Genomic DNA, 17,523 nt, shown 5'->3' on the forward strand with positions numbered 1-17,523 from the left:
ATTTTAATATTTGTGGTACTTTTCTTTGATAGAATAAAAGAATACAAAAAGTTTTAATGTTTTTAATGTAACAACAAAATGTTCAATGTTTGCAACACCAATTGATATAAATTTTGATTGACAACAGAATGGTAGTGAAAAATTGCATCTTTTATGTCTCTTGTTTTGAGCTTAAGATTAGAGACACGGCACTCCAAAACATCACCATCCTTTAAATTTCATTAAATCTTTGTAAAGTTTCCCAAAATTAACAGTCATTGTTGACTTGGATTTTCTGTGCCTTTTATGATTCTTAGTATTTTTTTTACTTATTTTTAAGTTTTTTAAAATGTTTTTATTATTTCTAAAATGTTTCCATTTGATTCTGTTTAAGTATATTAAATAATATTCCATGTCAAATCAACAGAAAAAACTAAAATCTGTCTCCCTATGTTTTCGATTTTGCTAGCTTTTATATTTGTTCAAGGGCTCATGAGTATTCAAGCCAAACTTTTCTTGGAATGTTTTGCTATTTTTGTTATTTCAAATTGGTTTTGAACATTGTTTTGGCTTAGCTTGTTGTGGGAAGATAAGTCAAGTACAGCCTGCCGATATCCAAATAAGAATAGCCAGAATTTAGTACTTTCTTCTACGAATTTATATTTCATTCTTATTTTTATTTGTTTTTCAAAATTCTGTCTGTTCATACCTGTTTACTCTACACATATTGTATTTTGCATAACTTGTTCAATGTCCTAGTTTTAGATATTTGGCTGTTAATTATAATACTAGTAGTTAACCTTTACTTTAAGTTAGTTTTAAACCAATAGAATAACCCAACTGTAATCCTAAACTAATAGAATTAGTATCAACATTAAGACATTTATGTAGAAAAGACAGAAATTAATACTTTTTTTACTTTTAATTTTTAGTTTTTTCTGCTGATTTAACATGGAATATTATCTAACATAGTTTAACAAAATTAATTGGAAACATTTTAGAAATAATAAAAACATTTTTAAAAACCCAGCCAGCCAAACAAGTCAACATCCACACGGGTCCCGTGTTGGGGTACAGGTCCATATGGGAAGCCCAGTTGGAACCCACCCGGTTTTGTTCAGGGTTCCCGCACTGGAACATTTTTGGAAGGAATGCGCACAGAAACTGTATGGGAACATTTTCGAAAGGGGCCAGCATTGGAACGGCATGGGATGTAACCCACAAAAATAAGTTGCGCATTTTGCCCTTGATCTCCTTTTGTGTTGCATTGTTAATGCATTTCTTTTAATTGCACCTAAACACACACAAAAAGAATTATAAATATGTTAATAAAAAGGTTTAAAGTAAAATCAGTCATTAATTATTGTCTAAACATGAGGATTTAAGTAAAATTGCCCCAAAAAAAAAGCAGGAAAAAAAAGTAAAGAATAGAATTTTAAGTATACTTATTTAAAAGATTAAGTATACTTATATAAAATTTAAGTATACTTATGTAAAATAAAAATACATAAAAATAATACACAAATAGGATAACATACCACAGACTACTTCAAATATTTCCAGTTTGGAAAAATATACTTTTCCAGATTGCCCAGAAAGATTGCACAGTTTTCCAAGATAATTAGCGATAATGAATTTCATCATTTTTTTAATGATACATTTATCAAATTGAAATAAGAGTCAATAATTGAATTTTGTTTAAAATTTAGTGTAGTACTACCAGTATGTTGATTTCCAACTAATGTTTACAAGCTCCTTCTACCCTACGTTTACAAGCTCCTTCTTACCCACAATTGAATTGGGGTTTTTACATCTCCCTGGTAAGTTGCCTTCACTACGGGAAAAACGGGAAACCTGCCCCAATATAGGATCAGTTTAACATCATGACCAAGGCAGATGTTATAATTAGGGTATAACTATATTATAAAATATATGTTGATTACCTTGATAACTATATTATATTGTATAACTATATTATAAAATATATGTTGATTACCTTGGATTGCAGTCCCCATATTGTATTATTTTATATCAGATGGTAATCATATTGTTAACTACAAAAAATAATTTTCGTTAGACACGGAAAATAAAATACTTACCAGTGTTCTCTTTAGGGATTGATCTTTGAGCTTTTTCTCCAAATCATTGATATCTTTGATATAGGAGAGGAGAAATTTAATGTCTGTTGGCAATCCACTGTTGTTTTCTAACTGAGGTGTATTTATTTGTTGCATAGTAGACTGTAGTATTACAGAATAAATCTTCTGAGTTTCTTTTATTTCTTCAAGAGTTGTTAATAATCTCTCCAGAAGAATGGCTAAATCATATAGAAAGTTTTATACTTTATATATAATTACACAATAAAGACATAGGTTCATAATCTCAATTTCAAAATTCTGGTTAATATCTCATTTAGTTATAATAAATTACAATCTCACAATTAATTTGAATTAATTCATTGCTTTTTTAAAATAATTAATCATAGAATTAACCAACATTAAAAAACAAACTAACATGAGTTTATCAAATTTGGCACTTAAGCTGGTGTTTCATATAATATTTAGTCTGATGTACTGGATTGTGGTAGATATTTTGAAACAGGCACATTTTGAGACAATGGTGAGCATGAACTTGATTGTATTGCCCTTAAATGTTGAGGTGGTGGTTGAGGTGGTGTTGGTTTTGTAATAGTACACATGCTTTTGTTTCTAAAATAACAAAAAATAAGTTTAAATATAGATTTACAAATTTATTTATATTCAAAACTATTCCTACCCATTTTTTTTGTACTGTTAGTAGTGTCTCATGATCTTAGATAAACAGTTGAGAATATTCAAATCTAATTTATCTTACGCTATTAATATGTTTTCTTGAAAATAGCCTTCAATTTCATCATCATCAGCTTCACTTTCATAGGTAAAAGAATGTTTCCTTTTTCTAAACAGAAATAATTGTTATTTTCAAATATTGTTAAATAAATTGATGAATTTTACTAAATTTACTGATTTTATTTTTGAAACAATAGATAGGCAGCATACTTTGAATAAAAAATCAAGTAATCTCTATATTTGAAAACTATTTGCTTTTACTGTTAAAAATGAATTTAAATTTAAAAAAATTTAAAATTTATTTTATTATTATTGAACTGTGAACTTAAGTAAAATAAATTGTACTTGATTTTTCTAACCTAATTTTTCGTGTTTCCAAATTACTACAATTATTAGAATCATCTGTGTCATAATCAACATGAGAAGTGTCTTCAACCTTTTTTGTTTTTTCATTTGCGCTTTTAAGAGTGTCTATAACAAAATATTTTGTATAGATTAATTTGATTACACACAATTTCAGCAAAATATTTTAAATCTCAATAGTTAAATATTATGTTCTAAGCAATTAAAAAAGTTTTTTTTTTAAAATATTGTGTCTACTCTGAATTAAACATGACCAAAATATTTTGATAATAGAAGAAAAAAGAGGGCTATCTTTTCTACAATTAACAAAGCATTTTGTCTATGAATAATTTAGAATCCTTCAAGGAACTATAAAAATCATATCATGAGAGAGACATGAAGGATCTCTAAAAATAACAACAGTGCCAACTTGCAGTTCCCAGAATTTGTATAAAAGCCAGTGTTCTTCAGGATTACTGCATTTTATTTTTATTTTTTTTTGCCATTTGAAACTTTACTTGCTGCTTTTACTGGTGTAAAAATTTAATTCAGCTTTATTTTTTATTAAATTTTTAAAATCTCTTATACTTCTATCAACCATCCACTTGATTGGCAAAAAATCAATTTCTCAAGTCTTAATATACTCAACAATAGCATACATTTTATTGTAAAACTGCAGCAGCTGAAATTTAACAAACAATATTATTGTTAAACACAATTATCTTTATATATTATTGTCGAACTTAATAGTATTAGTTTTATTGCCCATTCGAGCGTGTTTGACACTGAACCCTTGGCAGCCATTGCAACCGAGGTAGTGGTGAGAAAGAGTGACAGCTTTTTTATTATAAGAAAACGGAACAAAAGTGTATGCAAATACCTAACTTACGTATAATTCAAATTATGTAATGTTAAAACATTAAAACTTATATCAAGTTTTACGGTTTTACTTTCGCTTGAAAATGGCATTGTGGCAACATCTGCTTAATTTTGATCAATAGTTTTTATTTCCATTAAAAAAGTTGTTATATACTTTTAAAGTTTTTATAAGTCAATTTGCCAGTGTAGCCAAGTTGTTAGCACGCAGAGCTTCTGAACAAAAATGCAGTGGTTTGAGTCCTACTACTGGCAGTTATTATTTATTTTAAAATACAAAAGTTTAATAGTTTTTTTATTATTTTAAAATACAAAATACTTTTAAAGTTTTATAGAGATTAATACAAACATATGTAACGATATTATACACCTAAACAAACGAAAAGATTTTTTAAAAAAGCTAAAAATTCTATAACATCAAAAAATGGTGGAAAGGGAGAGGGGGTAATTTTTTGCATTAATTAATCCTAATAGGCTGTGGATAGTCTGAAAAAAAATTATGATCTAAAACTTAATAAAGAAAAAATTTAATAAGACACTCCTGCTACTCCAGATGTAGCTGGTTTGGAGGCAAAAAAAAAAAAGGAAAAGGTCAGCCAGAAATAAATTTAAATTTTATTTTAGCAATTAAAAGTCTTTTTTGCTATACTTATTTTTTTTTGCTATGAATATAAAAAATATAATAACAATATATATATATATGAACAAATATGTTATATGCAAATGTTAAGTGATTTAGAAGAAAAGGGTAGGGTAGAAATAGATAAAGTTAGACAAAACATTGCGGGTAATATAAAAAAAAACTATGGACTTTATTAGATTTTTCATAAACAAGTATAAACGTATATCATCACAAATGACCCTCATCATTGTACTTTTGTGTTATGGCAATCAAGGAGCATTTTTGTGGAGTAAATCCGTGATTTCAGCTGGCAGTTTTTCCTAGGGAACTTTGAAAAAATCTATCCATTTGTCCACCATAGCACTGGAAGATTCAGATGTAGGTACATTTGAAATTCAAGGTTGGATTGAAGCTGGAATCAAAGGATGAACCTGAGGAAAACTTTTGATAGTAGGATTTCCTTTTAAAAGTTACAATCAAAATTAATTAATATAAGTTATATATAAATACAAATAAATAATTGTTAACATCAAAATTTCTATTCTACAGATAACTTTGTCCAAAACCACTATTTTAAATAACTTAAATATAGATCAGATAACAAGAATATTAAGAGAGCTTTTTTTAAAAGACTGCACTACAAAAAAGTATATATAAAAATACATCTAACATCAGGCCTCGTTAGGAACACCCCTCGCTGAACTCCCCTAAAATGGTTTCTCTATGGCCCACACTCCCCTAAAATGGTTTACGAGAGCAATTTACAGCTCTCGCAAAAGTATAATTTTTTCTCTTAAAAGTATAATTATCATTGTAACTAAAATGAAAAACACGTCATTTTTATTTAAAAAAAAGATTATTGCATATTAAACTGCATTGCTTTTTAAAAGGCTTGATTATTACAAAAAAATATAGAGCCAATTGTAATACAAATGTTTTTAATTAGATTGGACTAACGAATAAATATAAAATTATTACACTCTAAATTATATTAATAAAATATAAAATTATTTATATGGTAAATGTTAAAATTGTTACAGATTAAATTATAGCATAATAATTTTCATTTTATGAATATTTAATGAAGTATATATTTTATATATTAATTACTTTAATATATTAATAAATTTTTTTGAATTTTTAATTGTTATAATAATTCTTAAAATGCCAGCATTCTATTACAACAGGAAAATATAAAATAATTTTTATGAGCAGTATAAACTTTTATAGCTCCATGTCAAATTACAAACGTAACAAGTAAAAAACGAAATTTTGTATTTAATAAGCAATTTTTTAAAGAAATAAACAGATAGCTCATACGAAAACCAAAAGCTCTCGTAAAAAGCTGTTTAGAGGAGCTGCTCACATAGCTCGCCATGTTCATTTTGGGAGAGCTTTTCTCTGTTCTTGCGCTCATTTACTTCTGCTGAGGCCTGTATCGTACTAATTTATTTAATCCATACCTTTTTTTTATCACAGCTGTTTCAATCAATAAAAAAGCGAGCCTGACATCACGAGTTTATCAAAAAAAAAAACATATTTCTACATAAAAAGTATAAAAATTTACAAACTTTAAAATAATAGAATGTTTTTTCTATAAACGTTTTCATCTTCAAATAAAAAAAAAAATCAATTTTTACTGAAAACCTGTCTTAGGCCAACTAAAATTTGATATCATAACTACATGGTTGATGGTTGAAATTTGGAACACTTGTTAATGATTGTCTGTTCTATCTAGATTTCCGCAGACTTTGATTTTTTTACTAAAAGTTTGTTTTTAATGCATTTTGTTATTTTATTTGTCTTAAATAAAAAACATAATATTTTTGAAAAGTCTGTGGAATTAATAATACTTCAATCTTTTATAAATATGAAAATCAAAAAATTATTTTCTGTACCTCTAGCCATGTTATCAAATATGTTTTCAAATTTGGCTGATTTAGAAAAAATTTATCTAGTTTCATGCGTAAATTTTTGTTTTCATTTTAAAACGTGACCTCAAATACTTTACAAGTAAAGTAATGCGATTTGCTTTACTGACTAAAATAATGCCTGTTTCAGTTAATAATTAGGTTTAAATAAAATTCTTTTGATTAATCGTAGTTGTAAAATGTGTATTTTTTTTTTTTAAACATCTTTGCTTTCAACAAGGCTGCAAGCAATCACTAATTAAAGTTGGAAGTTACTGGAAGAGAAAAGATAAAGATTGTAGAGAAAGATAACGATTGACAGACGACTTAAAGGATTGCAAATTATATGGATCAGGAAAGCAAGATGAAGGAAGCGAATTTCAAAGAGCTGATGTTCGGGGAAAAAAACTAGACAAATAAGTGTTTTTAAAGCACTTAAGAATGGCCACAGAAAAAGGATGAGACTTAATTGAATGACAAGTAACACAAGAATGAATTTTAGTAGATGGCACAAGAGGCACTAGCTCTTTAGAGCAGTGCCCAATATAGTATTTGTAGAAAAGAGAAAGAGAAGCAAAATTACGACGATGTGATAATGGTTGGAGGTTGGCTGCAAGAGCAGGTCCAACTATGTTTACAATGCATTTTTGCACCTTGTCTAAAAGAGAAAGGGCATCATTAGAAGATCCGCCCCAGATATGGCAACAGTGTTCCATACAAGGCTGGATTTGAGATTTATAGAGATAGAGAATAGAATCTGAAGTAAGAAAGTGCCGAGCTCGATAAAGAGATGCAAGCTTAGTAGATGCTAATTTTGCAATTGATTTGATATATGGTTTCCAAGAAAGATTGGAAGAAAGAGTTGTTCCTAGAAGATGAAGAGTAAATGACTCATAGAGTACATCACCGTTCATAAATATAGGAAGATCTAAATTATTGCAATAATGATTGGCTGAAAAAAATTGAGTTTTATCTGTATTGAAGTTCACCAGCCACTGTGAGCCCCATGCTGTAGCAGAAGTGAGATCTTTTTCAAGCTTAAATTCCCCCTCCAAGCAATCAGAGAGTGTTGGTTTCTTATCATGACAAGAATAAATAGTAGTATCATCAGCAAACAATGCCACCTTAGATGTGAGAATATCTGAAAGATCGTTAATGTAAATTAAAAAGAGTATAAGGCCAAGGATAGAACCTTGAGGAACCCCTGAAGTTACAGAATAAGAAGAAGAGTGCTGTCCATTGAGGACAACTTTTATACTACAATTGGAAAGGAAGGATTCAATAATCTTAAAGGTGTTGCCAGATACACCATAAGAAAAAAGCTTATGGAGTAGACAAGCATGCCAAACTTTAAATGCTCAAAAGCTTTTGAAATGTCAAGAGCGATTGCCTTAACCTCTCCACCTTTATCTAATGCACTATAAAACCTATCAGTAATTACTGTTAGCAAATCAGCTGTAGAACAAGAAGATCGAAATCCATATTGATGGTCAGAAAGTAAGGGATGCGGAGTCCCAAAAGGACTCTGGCTTTATATCTCTACTTTTTCCAAGTCTGTAGTGTCCAGAAGCTCTATTATCTGCTATAATAAAAAAATTCATGAGATTTAATGACTTGAAACCTAATGTTTTTAAGCCTGGAGTCCTGGAGTCCCGGAGTCCTTGCCGCCATTATACCTAAGGACTCCGGGCTTAATAAACGATTGTTCCAATAATCTAAAAGTCTTAATTTTTTCCTATTAGTAGTACATAAACTTATTTATGTTTTCAGAGCTCCTGGATACCAAAAACTAAAATAAAGTAATCTTTTTGTGACTTTCAAATCCGGAGTCCTTTTTGGGACTCTGCATCCCTGGGAAGTAAGTTATTAGATTCAAGATGAGAAATTAAGTGTTTGTTGATTAAAGATTCAAAAACCTTGCTTATGATATGAAGAAGACTAATGGGACTGTAGTTAAACAAATCAGATCGCTCTCCAGAATTTTAGAAGATAGGGATAACAGATGCCGCTTTCCAGCAGGCTGGAAAACAAAACTCTGATAAGCACTTGTTGAATAGTTTTGAGAGTATAAACCACAGCTCCGGAGAACACTTCGGCAAGATAATAACGAGTATGTTGTCCGGGCCACAAGCTGTAGAAGAGTCTAGGCAGGAAATCACTTAAGATACAGAAGCTGGAGTGATACGAATGTCAAGCAATGGATCAACCTGTTTGTTGGCAATATCAGGTAGAACGCAACTAGTGGAATCAAGAGATGATATTGATGAAAAGTTTTTAGCAAACAATTCAGCTTTGTCTTCAGGTGAGGTGGCAAAGTCTGAATCATACAAGAGAGGTGGAATTAAAGGTTTGCCCTTATTATTAAAACTATTAAAGATTCTCCAGAAGTCACGAGAGCCTAAATTTTGAGATGAGATATGAGATTTCATGACCTGAGAATAGCGGGCTTTGGCGTTAGACAAAACCTTTTTACAATTGTTTCTAGCAGTAATAAACAGACGTCTGCTTTCTGGAGAATTGTTTTGCTGATAAATATGGAAGTAATGGTTTTGATTGGCAATTGCAGCAGCACAGTGTGTGGAAAACCATGGAGGAAAGTGAGGCTTGACCTGGAATTGTCGAGAGGGAACAAAAGATTCCATGCCAGCCTGAATCCATGAAGTTATGTAAGAAGCACATTTGTCAACAGGAAGACAAAAGATTTCTACCCAAGGGCCATCACGAAGAAAATCACGGAAAGAATCCCGGTCAGCTTTACTGTAGTTGTAAGAGGTACGATAATAGGGGGATTCAGGTGATGTAGAAGAATGAGATATTAATTTTAGAGAGATCAAACTGTGATCAGAAGCACCTAAGGGTGAATGTGGAGAAACTGAGCACTGACTAGGATCAGAAACAAGACATAAGTTGAGTAGAGAAGGTAAATGATTTGGGTTGTCTGTAAAATGAGTTGGAAAGTTTACTACTTGAGTTAGGGATTGAGAAAGACAAAAGTTGCGGGCTTTAATGCCTGCAGAATCACTGACACTTGAGCCAAGCCATTCAGTGTAATGAGCATTAAAGTCACCAACAACAACTATATTAGCTAATGGATAAAGAGAGAGGGCTTGGTCAATTTGATCAGAAATAACATCAAAAAGAGTGCATTCTTGAGATAAAGAAGAGCTATATAGAACAAAGAGAAAGACAATCGAGTAAAGTGGTGCTAAACGAAAGCACATAAGGAAATAGTCAGTGCATTCAAACCTAGTTTCCGACAAATGAATGAATTCTTACGAATGTAAATGCCGAGGCCAAGCATGTGACTATTGGAGTCTTTACGAATTAATGGAAGATAACCATTAACACTAAGATCCCAGATTAGACAGTTGAACTCAAATTAGTCTCACAAAGAGCATGTAGGTCTGGTGAACTTTGCAAGAGATAAGACTTAACAGATGAAAAGTTACATTGAAGACCACGAATATTTGTGAATGATAGGTTTAGAGAACTTGGTGATGATGATGGTTTTTTGTGTTTTATAGTTTTTGGTACTTTATTCATTTTTAAATTTGATTGAAGAACTTGACTCAAAGCATAGATAGTACTCAACACTGTTTAATAGCCCAAGCAATTGCCTCATTACTACTAATAAACCTTAAGCCCTAACAAAGGGCTCCAAATGTGGCCTCCGCAATGCATACCAAAAGTACAAACAGGGACACCATCCATGTGCAACATGGCACTGTTAATACTTTGATATTTTTCAGCTGTTAATGGAATCTGAGTTTTAGAGCTGTACCCTCATTAGGAGATAATAGAATGAGTTGCCCAGTCATAAAAACAAAGACACAAGCAAAACCCATGCATTGAGTCAAGAAGATCCAGCATTCAACATCCTAAACTGGAAACAATGTATTAAAAATACATCTGCGCCAGTCTAATAGATGAAGAAGGGGTGCGAGGCTGGTCAACAGATAGAATCTGTTTACCCCTTAAGTTTTAACCCCTTAAGTCTTTACCCCTTAAATCTTTACCCCTTAAGTAAACATATCTGGACATAAGAGCCAATTTATCTGAACTCCTTTTTTTGTGAATGAGTACAATACAAATTTGATATTTATGTCGCATATTCTGTCTGGGCCATATAGCCTTCTAATCGTTATTTATTGCGGTTTAACCGCAATCAATTAAGTCTTAAATCTATTTTATGAGCCAAAAAATCTTAAAATAGTTTTTTTTACTATACTATCACATTTATACTTACAATGTATTATTACATTTAGCTACCAAAAATGTTTTAAGTTGGCTTTTAAAGGTTACATTACGTTCATAGTTTTGAACATGACAGTTCCATGTTTGTAAACTACAAAAACGAGGGATGGAGGTCCTTTATTAGTGTCAAAATATTTAAGAGAATTAAATTCAGAGTAACAAAAAGAATTTTTAGTAAATGGTAGCAAATTACCGTTAACAAGACCGCACCCGGGTCTTGTTAATTCTCTTCAACACAGACCATTTTTATATTATTTGTATGGCCTCGATGTTTCAATAGTTTTTAGTAAAAGGTAATTTGCCACCATTTACTAAAAATTCTTTTTGTTACTTGGAATTTAATTCTCGTAAATATTTTGACACTAATAAAGGACCTCATTTCCTCATTTTTGCCTTAATGGTGGCCAGGAGAATAAAGTTATTTTTATTAAAAGTAATCAAATTTTTGATGAAGACCTTTTACCAAAATAATAAAATGTAAAACAATGATTTACATTTTTAAGAATTTTTTCTTTTTAATATATATAAGAATTTAACATATATAAGAATTTTTTCTTTCCTCAAAAGTGTTGCAAGTGCAAACTAAGCTAATTAATTAGTTAAACCCGTTATCAAATTTAAGTAACTTGGTATTAGACAAATGCGCAAAACTTCTCCATGTATTTAAAGGTTTTTAGTTTGTTTTTAGTTGCGACCCCTCTTTAAAAGCATCCCTTAAGTTACGTACAACAAATTATTAGGCATAAAATAGATAAATTTAAAAAAAATTGAACTAGTTGCATGTATTTATATCATTTTAACTGACAAAAATTTACAATAAAAGGAAATCAGGTTTTGCTTTATAAATTGTAGAAATGCGTCAATCGTAAATCTTAAAGAATAAAAAAATGAGATTATGAAAATAACAAAATAAAAATAAAATAATAAAAAAACAAAAAAAAAAAAACACCACATAAAAACTCAAAATTGTATTATAGTAACCTATGTTGACATGGCAGTTAATATAAACATTTATCAAAAATGTAACTATAAAATCTGTTTCGAAGTACAAAAGGGTTAAAAATGCTAAAAAAAAATCTAAAAGAAAATCTAAAAAAAAAATCGAATTAAGATATAAATTGCATTTTTAGCAAAATGTTGTCTTCGCTTTTATAAATAAAAACTTTAAGTTCCAATAAGTTCCAACACAAAACTTTACAACAATAACACATAACCATATATTATTTACACCCTTGATCCTAAAATCCAGCAAAAATAACAAACCAAATTAAAATATGAAAGACAAAATTAGAAAACCAATTTAAAGTTAACTATATTTATCTTTTTACTAAACATATAAATACATAAAAGTATATTTGCTTTTATATTCAATATTAGTTATTCAATTACTTCAAATTTAGGACATTAAAACGCCCTAGATATAAAGATCTAGGTTGCATACTCTCTTATCCACATTACGCCAAATATTAATAGACATTATGTGTTTCCAGAATAACTAAAAAAGGCTAGACAACACAACCTAGCTCTAAAGCAGTAACTCCGACTGGCACTAAATGCTGCCAAGTCATACCTCTGCTCTAAGTACACTGCTTGGCTGGCAAGGTTATCAATCTTTCTCAACATAATGCTAAGTCACACCACTTTGAAAACATGGAAACAGCATAATTTTAACATATACAACTATAAACAAATATGGTTTTATATAACACATATAAACACATTTTATAACAATATTAAATGACAGATATATTTATCAGAAACTATGAAAAAAAAAAATTAAAATAATTAAGTTATACATACAAAATGTGCTCACAACCTACAAACAGTAAATTTTCGAAATGAAAATCTAAAGACTAAATTAATAACATTAGAAAATATAACATTATTTGTGTAACACTTTCCACCTACTATACCTTGAATGAGATGTTTTGAAAAACAAACTATTAAATGATCTAGTTCTTGAACATGCAACATATAGTTGACCATGAGAGAAACACGGTTTTTTGAGATATACCCCAACTCTATCAAATGTTTGACCTTGACTTTTATTAATTGTCATTGAATAAGCCAATCTGAAAGGAAACTGACAACGTTTCAGAACAAAAGGTAAATTAGAATCTGATGGAGCTAACAGAACTCGAGGAACAAAAACCCGTTTATCACCAAAAAAACCTGTCAAAACCTCTGCATCAATATAATTATTTTGAAGAGCACAAACTTTCATTCGAGTACCATTGCATAACCCAGCTTTGAGATCTAAATTTCTAAGCAGCATAATTACACAACCAATTTTCAATTTTACACAATGAGGTGGCATACCTGAAGGAGTTAAGCTGTTCAAAAACTCAATAGGAAAGTTATTTCTTTTATTAAGGTCATCAGTATCAATTTGATCAGCACTTAAATAAATTTTGACCTCACCCAACATTCAAGCGCTTCTTCATTGATTGATAATTAATCAACATTAGTTAGTGTTAAAATCACGTGTTTAGAATAATCATTTTGATCAGCATCTCCAAAAATCTTTTCAACAATCGATTAATTTTCTCTAATAATGCACTGATTTGGTATTTCAATGCATCCTTTATAAGGATCCTCCTCTTTGACAGGTATTGTTCCATTCCCAAGTTTTAGTAGCCATTGGGAAAATTCACCTTCCCCATCTTGCACTCTCATATTTTCAGTTAATGCAAACTTCTGCACCCATCACCAATGCAAAGAACATTTTATACATGATTCTACTATTTCAGCTGGTTGTCCTCTTTTCACAACAGGCAGAATTTGCCTGAGGTCATCACCAAAAAGAATGATTTTTTTATTGGAACAGGAAGTTTGAATAAGCCATGCAATGTAGATCCATTTGTAAGAAGAGTTGCTGCTATGCCCAGTCCATGTAGCTGCAGCAGATTTAAAGCCCCTTTTTATGGTTTCAGCAATCAAATAATTATAAGTAAAGGTTTTTCCACTACCAGCTGGTCCATCCATGAAAAACAATCTATAATGTTGATTTTCTACACTTGGTTCCTCATTCAGTGCAGCAAGGATAGCATTACATTTGTTTAATTGGTTGACATTAAGCAACAGTCTCATTGGGTTGGCTTCGTCAATAGATGGTTGAACATTTTCATCAATATTTTCTAGATTTAAGCGTATAAACTCATCAATAACAGGCAGATTGTAATCAGCCAGCGTTTTACCACTTTGATTTATAATCTTTTCAATTTGATGAAGAGTAGCTTGTTCAGCAATTAGAAGTGGGACTTAGCAGTGAATGAAATCCTCCATCCAAAGCTTTGTATGTATTCCAGAGTTGCAAAGGATTGTCTGGTTCACAAAAGGTCAAAATAATTGAAAACAGCTGTTTAATTTGCTTTGGCATACCTGTTAAAACCGCCTCAGAAAGAGTATTCTGCCATTCTTGCAACAAACCTTTTAAAACACATGCTTCACGAACAGTCTGATAAAAAACAATTCTCCAGTTGGATTAACTTTATACATTCTTACTATCACCTTATTACCACTCCGTTGTCTAACCTTCCATTTACAATGTTTATCATCAAATATAAAGTGATAAGGAATGTCTACATACGAATAGCAATGTACTCTTTCATTTTCAGTATTTAACTTAAACCATGCCGTTAGGTGCGTATCACGTTGAGCTGCACGATCTAAAGTCATTTGTTCTGCTCCTTCTCTAAAATACACTAATTGATTTTCAGGTAGATGAACTTTAAGGCGTATAATAGTGTGTGACATATGACTTATTGGATACTCGAAAATTCACCACAATGCTTCAGGTGCACTAACATAATGACAATCTAAAAAAGTGTTTACTTCATCATGATTAATCTGTTCATTAATTAAAATATTGACACAGTCGTGACCCTTGTATATGTATTTGTACTAATACTTAACAGCCTTAACAGACATGCAAGCTTCAACATTAATGTAAGCTTGATATTTCTTTGATAACCATGGATTGTAAGGTACCACCCAGCGGTTATCTACATTGTTACCTTTAATATTGATAACCAAACCATTATCACAACGTCTATAGCATGAACCATTATGAACTGCTACTGTGTTAGCATTAAATTCTTTAGGATAGTTTTTGCTGCACACCTCATCTTTCATGCAGGGAGAATTTGGATTCAGTATGCCACATGGACTGTGAATCGTGTGAGTTTTAACAACGTCATAAAGGTCTCGATTAACAATCGGATCTGGAATTTCTGCAGATATTAAATTATTGATACCATGAGCTGTTTCAAGCTTATCATCATTTGCAAAGTGAAGTAAAATATAAACATGTGGCAAACCACGCTTTTGAAACTCAATAACCTGAACATGTGTTACAACTTTCCCTGATACACCGTGCTTAAAAATGTCATTGAGAAGGTTATTTAATTTGAGTTTAAATACTCGAATAACCAAGTCAGGTCTATCATTTGCTGTCTGACCTGGATATAAATTTTCAGTTATCTTGCGCCATTTTGGGTTGCAAATGAAAGTAATAAAAAGATCTGGTTTACCATACTTTTTACTAGTTTACCATACTTTACCATACTGGTTTACCATACCATAACACAAATAAATCTTCTAAATCTTATGGAAACGATGAAGGTTGCGACAAAACTACCTTTCCATTATGGCAACATAAAAAATGTGTTTCATCAGGAAATTTCTTAGCACCACAATGCTGACAAATATAATTCATTTCTCCAAAATAATTATAATCTGGAATAGTATTACTTCTTGCCATACAATGCATTCTTTCGTATCTAGCAGCAATTCTTGCATTTTGTTGATTATTAATTTCATCTCGCCTAAGTCTATTTTTTTCATTTCTGCAACGATTATTTTCAACTCGCCTAACCAAGCTCTCCTCATTTGGGTTTGAAATATTTGCGGCTTGCCGAGCAGCATTTTGTCCATTTATTAATTTCATCTTGCTTAAGTCTATCTCTTTCATTTGCGCCACAAACAACTTGTCTATTAACATTTCCATTTTCTAAACTAATATCTGCTTCTAGCCTAATATTTATCATCCATTTAAACTCCACTTTTAATTGAAAGTAGTAACAAAAAATCTTAAACGAATCCTGAAGATTGCGATCTTTCCTGTATAATTTTTTTTCTACTCTAAATAGCACACACAATTAATTTTTTATATATAACAGACTGTCATTTAAAATAAATTATACAATAATCTTATGACTTTAAAAAAATATATATATATCAGCTAGGAGATGTTTGAAAAAAAATAGCTTAGCAAATAATAATTAAAAAAATTATTAAAAACATGCAATTCTAATAATAAACATACTGCTAACAAAGAAAAATTAAAAAAAAACTTCGTAAACCCTTTGTTGCAAACTTAAAAATTATTTCTTCGAAAAAATCATTAGTAAACGTTTTTTTCAAAAATTCACAAAACTTTACAATATTTCGTTGTTCTATTCCACCTTAATACATTATCTGATAAATCTAAAATAAAAAATGTAACGAATAAGTAAATAAGAAAAACATTACATACAAAAAATAAAAATCAATGCACCTTATAGAGAAAAGCTGTTGTGATTTACCAGAGTAGTAGTTGTAAAATATTATTATTTCATGTTAGCTTTTACAAAATAATTTATGCTGGAACATCATGATTCCAAAATATTTATAGCAAAATCATGTAGTAAACAGCGTTAAAGACAAAAAATCGAATTGAGATAAAACAAATTGTATATATGGCAAAATAATTTGTATTGGCTTTTAGTGAATGATTAAAAGCAGTGATTTTTAATAAAATTACCTATTTACCATTTTTAACACCAACATGAAGTTAAGCCAAATGTCTATCAATTCAAAAGATAACAAAAAAACATCACAGCAACAACTCACAACAATAGCACACACCATAAGTTAATATAATATGTATATACAGAGGCGTGGTGGCCCCAGAAGCTAAGCGGAATTCCCGCATGGGCTTTTCACTTTTTCATTTAAATACGGGCCTTTTGGCAAATTATATTTTTTTCTACATTTTAAAGAAATTCCAGAATCATTTAAAATATTTATGTTAGCACAAATTAAATTTTATTAATCACTTGATTTCTAACTTGATTTTAACTTTGAGCGCAATTATATTAGTATTTTGCATAACAATAATATTGCTCTGAAAACAAAGTAGATGTTTTAAAATGTATTATGATATTTTTTTCATGGGAAAAATAATGAACCCATAAACAGATTTTAGCGATCATAATGTTGACAAAATAAATTTAAGTTTGCAGACCCAACAATAATAATAGCTATTATTATTGTTGGACTTAAATCAACTTAATTTAAAATTTAACCCTAAAACGCAATACAGTTACTATATAGTAATTGTATTGCGTTTTAATTCATTTAAGAAAAATATTTTGGTGTTAAATTTTAAATTAAGTTTTATATAAATAAGGATTGAACTCATGTTTTGCATTTTTGTAACTTTTTGAAACAGATGTAAACTTCTTTAATAATAAATAAAGTTTTTTATTTTTATACAGTTTATATTATTGTATGTAAATAAAGAAACCACTCCGTAATATCCTGTCCTCAGACAGATTTAAAAAAGGATGATGAACTGCTAAATGAAACTACATTATAAAAACTTTTATGTTTAAACCGTCAATAACGGAACCATTTTTATAGCGGCATTTTAGCTGTTGCGAGTTTATCC

The 17,523-nt window shown here is 30.1% G+C and overlaps 1 protein-coding gene across 1 annotated transcript in view; it reads left to right on the forward strand.

Moving 5' to 3' along the window:
* The window catches only part of LOC136076929 (tetraspanin-4-like), a 48,559-nt gene that overhangs the window by 14,071 nt on the left and 16,965 nt on the right, over positions 1 to 17,523 (forward strand). The gene's annotated exons all lie outside the window — the stretch shown is intronic.

The sequence above is a fragment of the Hydra vulgaris genome, chromosome 02, assembly GCF_038396675.1.
Source record: "Hydra vulgaris chromosome 02, alternate assembly HydraT2T_AEP".
Classification (NCBI taxonomy): domain Eukaryota; kingdom Metazoa; phylum Cnidaria; class Hydrozoa; order Anthoathecata; family Hydridae; genus Hydra; species Hydra vulgaris.